We start from the raw sequence: 4659 nt of genomic DNA, 5'->3' as shown, positions 1-4659 counted from the left end.
GTGATGAAGGAAGGATATAAAACAGTTAAGAGTAACAGCACTGTAAGGTAGTTTGACTTGAGACCTGTTGATACCTTGGTGTGGAGGATGATATGGGGACATCTGGCCTGACTCTGTACCTGAAGGCAAGTTTGGCTCAGAACAGCATATCCCAATGAAACCATCTCTCCTGGAGTCCAGGAGAACTCAGTGAGGGGTTGATATTTCCACAAGATATATTGCACTACTTCTTTTGGATAGGCTCTTTCATATCACTGGTGACTCAGGGACTGCTGAGCTGCGTACATGGCTCTTTCACTGGCTCAGAATGCCTCAAAGGTATTCTGTTCTCTGATTTTTGCTTATTTCCTCACAAACGTTGCTGAAAGACTGACTATGTTTATTGTTCTTAAACAGATGAGGCCACTTGAGAAGATCTCACTGCTCCAAATTATTGCAGATATTTTGCATTGTGTGATAGAAATTTCTGGCAAGTTATGTATTATTGCCTCTAGCTTTCTTCTTGTCTGTTTTTTCACACATAAGGAACTTTAAATAAGAATATCAGTGTCTATACATCAACTACAAAAGTAAATCAAATAGTTTTTCTAACAATATAAAATCATGTTGCATGATTAATTCCCCAAATCCTTTAAGTCCTGTATTTGGTACCAAATATTGAGGGATTTTTAAAAATAATTATACAAGTCAATATATTCTCCCAGAATCATGAAGAAATCAAGATTTGTCTGCATAGATCAAATATTTGTGAAGAGAGAAGATAAAAATTTAGCAAATGGCAGAGTAGTAGCAAGTACTGACTAATGATGCGCTCGACTAAATTTCTTTTTTTTTTCAGTCGGTTAGAAGTAAGTAGTTGATTATATTTAATCAACCACGTTAATTACTGCATCTCTGGGATGTATTGAACAATTAAAATAAAACACTAGAGGCTTGTAATACTGAAGGGAACAATCCTACAGTGAGTGTTACATGAAGGGAGATTAAAGCCACCTAATACCACTGAGCCTGTTCCACTTGATAACTCCACATATCTATCAGCAAAGCTTGAGTCTAAACTTCATTCTGTGTTTTGTCACTTCATAAGCCACCATGTCCAAGGATTTGACCTTTTTATTCCCTCTTAGTTACTGGCAGAACTCTCACAGCCTGCAATGTGCTTTGGATCAGGTATCCCAAGTCATCCAAATGACTGGCTTTTTGGCCTAAAATAATGGAAGTTTACCAAACTGATTTGTCACCTTTGCATGATGCTCACATATACTAATGAGTTCTGAAAATGTTAATTTGCTTTGTGCCCAATACTCTGTCAGAATAAAATAAGTTCAGAGCCAACAAATTTGCATGAGTCTAGTTTATTCTGAAAACATTTACATGTCATTAATATATTAACATGATATGAGGTTCACAGCATATTTAACTCTGACTGTGACGCTTCTGATTAGGAAGAGTGGGCAGTAGAAAGACCACAGCTTTTCTGCATTATGAGGTTTATTTTAACAATCCCTGGATTGCCTTATATCAAGGGAGCTGACATCTTCTGCTGAAGTGAAGGCTGGAGATTACAATGCTTTAAGCTATTCTTTTCCTGTGGGATCATCTGTTCTTACTGGTGATTGACATTTTTGAGTTACTGTGGGGCTGGATTCAGCTGTCCAAACACAGGTGCTACTTTAGCTTCTCTGCCTGGCCTCTGTCTCTCATTTGAGAAAAAAATGTGTGTACCTAAAAACACAGCATTAACAGAGTACAACAAAAACTTCAAATAGGCATCACTGCCTTTGATTGGCAACAGAGGAGAGTCCTGGGTCTTCCCTGTCTACAATGGAAAGGTGAATACCTTGTTCATATGTCAATATCAATGTACTCACACCAGAATTAAGGTCTTAATCTCAAACTGAATCCTACCTATGGTAAATGTATAGGAACTTCCTGAAGATTCCTCAGCTTCCTGTTGAGTGTCAAGCCTAAGAAGCTCAAACAGCCAGAGCAAGTAAAATCTTCCTTTTGAGGAGATCTTCTTGCAGATCTCTAATGAATTTTCTCAGAGTAGAAAATGGGGAATTTTTTGCAGTTTTATGGAGAAAAAGAACAACTTCTTATCCTAACAGTGGAAAAAGTCTGATTGAATGACACAGTCCAACATTAGTTTTTGCTACACTTGCTGTGGAGAGGCTTTTTTCTAACATAGTTAAAGTGGTTTCTCTAAGCCAGTGCAGAGCTATTCGCCCCATTCACACAATTAAGGTATTTCACCCCAATGAAATGGACTAATTACTGGATTTGAAGAGACATATAACACTGACCCTGTAAAACAGATTCCTTTCTCACACAGTAACAGAGTAGGTGAGGTTGAAGGCCCCATGCCCATAGCTCATACTGGTGAATAGCTGTTCTCTTTTTTTTCTCCCAGGAAGCCTTTTACTGACTTGCTGCTGCCTTTCACTGCCACGAACAGTTATGAGGGGTCAGTGAAAATCCTGGGAAGATCAGACACTTGCACTTGGCAGTGAAGGCATACCTGTACATGCTGCCCTGAACTCCTGCAGAAGCCTGGTCCACAAATTGAAGCTTGCTATTAGCAAAGCCTGACTCTTAACCATTTCAAGCTCAATGGGAGGTAGCGGCTGCTAAAGCATCCCTGCAGATCACACTTTCATAGCAGGGAGGGATGGAAATGATCCAGAGCAGGTCAGCCTCAACTGGCTCACCACTCTTCAAACTGAGCCGAGTTAGGATCTGACTGGCAGATCAAACCAGCTCTGTGCACATGAACTGCATCAGGGGAATGGCTTATGGGACTCCAGTGACCAAAATGAACTAGAGGAGAAATTTAACAAAGTAGCTTTGCTGGCAATCAAAACTATTTGCCTCTGCTATTTGGCAAACTTTGCAAACACAGAATTCAGGTGGGAGGCTATTTTTCATCTTCAGCCTCAAGTCAGACCTGCTGCTCTGTCAGTAGTGCTGGCATTTTTAAAGTGTAGCTGTTCTGGAGGGCAATGAGCAATTGTGTTTCCTTTGGCTGAACAAGACTGAACAGCAAAGAGCTGCCTGGCAGCAGGATTGCTCTGAGCTGGCTGCGTGATGTCAGCCAGGACCGTGTGTGACATCACCCAGCAGCTGCCAGCCACGAGATTATTGCAGCCATGTGCTGATCACCCACGTGGATTCACAGCAAACAGCTCATTCATGCTCAGCTGCTGCTTTCTTCCCCAGGAAACAAAAAAGGCTCTTTGATACAATGATGGCACAGGGAATATCATCAGACTGCAAAAAAAAAAAGAAAAGAAAGGAAAGAACATTTAGCTTCATAATGGTTTTCTAACAATGGTTCGGTAAATTAGTCTACTTAAGGTGACCATAAAAATACACCATCAAAGACATGATAAGGGAGCCCATCTTAGCACTACTGACTGCCAAAAGGCGCTTCATAGAATCTCCTAGACATTGCAAATAGGGTGGCTATGTGCAGGTGGAGAGGGAAAAGGATAAATATGGCTTTATTTAAGCTGCCTGCCCTCAAAATGTAGCAGAGCAATTGGTGCTGACACTCAAACAGCAACAAACCAGAGTTTGTGGTTACAGTGGAGGCTGCGGTCGCAGTTAAAACCTGTCCAAATCCACAGAGCTGTTTGTGTTCATGACCATGAAGAATTAGGTTTGTATTACACACAGATTTTGTGACAATGGTATTTGAGGAAGTTTATTTATTTATTATTTATTTATTTTTATTGAATAGAACTGGAATAGTTTGTTCTGGAATAAATTAATGTAATAGATCACACAAAATTGATGATGTATAAGGTCCCTTCCAACCAAAACCACTATGATTCTAAACATTTTTTCCCCATGAACTAAACCTCTGGAGGTGTGTGCTCTTCATTAGAGGGCACCACTGATATCTGGAGCTCTTTTGCTATTTTTTGGCAGAACACTTATTCAGCATTATTAAAGCCAGTGTATAAATTCCCCCATCAAAACTTTTGCTGATTTCTGGAATGCAATTTTTATTTTTCTGGTTATGTTATATGTATATATGTGCATATATATGTGCAATCATTTGGCAGGGGACCTTTCTACTTTATTTTTAGTTTTTTTGCAGTTTTGCCTCTATAGGTTTGCATCAAAGGCCAGGTTGCATATCAATTTGATTTTATCCATCACCATATTTCTGTTTTGCTTTTTCTTCATTATTTATCAATCTGAATTTTTGCTTTATTTTTAAACCTCCTGATTAAAAATGTGTTTTTTTTCCCATTTATGTTGGTGTTTTTTGTTTTACCCTAGCTTTTTTTTTTTTTTTCCCTCCTAAATTTCTGGGGTTTTTTTTGAAATAGCAAGTCTTATGGTCATTCAGTCTGAGATTTTTTTGGATGTTTTAATCAAGAGCTCAAGACATTTCGACATCAGATGTATGAGACTAATTTAAATGGAAAAGGAAAAGGAAAAGATTAAAAATATTTCACCTGTGATAATGATAACAAAACATTGAACATTAATTTCAGAACACCTTGAAACAATGATGAAGGGTGGTTAATCATTCTATAATGATTTGACTGCACTTGACTGCAGATTTGACTGGATTTTTAAAAGCTCCAAAAGATAAAACTAAAACCAGAATATAGTGATATCAGAAGTGTTATATTTTAAATTATT

The 4659-nt window shown here is 38.4% G+C and overlaps 1 long non-coding RNA gene across 2 annotated transcripts; it reads right to left on the bottom strand.

The window, feature by feature from the left end:
- Window positions 1-1479: 1479 nt before the first annotated feature.
- Window positions 1480-3012, bottom strand: LOC128813773 (uncharacterized). Of its 2 annotated transcripts, none has more exons than XR_008439171.1 (3): window positions 2522-3012; window positions 1909-2121; window positions 1480-1725 (listed from the first exon to the last, which is right to left on the bottom strand). It is a non-coding gene; the product is annotated as an uncharacterized LOC128813773 (long non-coding RNA). The 2 variants fall into 2 exon arrangements; XR_008439172.1 differs by having other exon boundaries at window positions 1909-2104.
- Window positions 3013-4659: the final 1647 nt, after the last annotated feature.

The sequence above is a fragment of the Vidua macroura genome, chromosome 1 (genome assembly GCF_024509145.1).
Source record: "Vidua macroura isolate BioBank_ID:100142 chromosome 1, ASM2450914v1, whole genome shotgun sequence".
Taxonomy (NCBI): Eukaryota; Metazoa; Chordata; class Aves; order Passeriformes; family Viduidae; genus Vidua; species Vidua macroura.
This window is presented reverse-complemented; position numbering and strand designations above follow the sequence as displayed.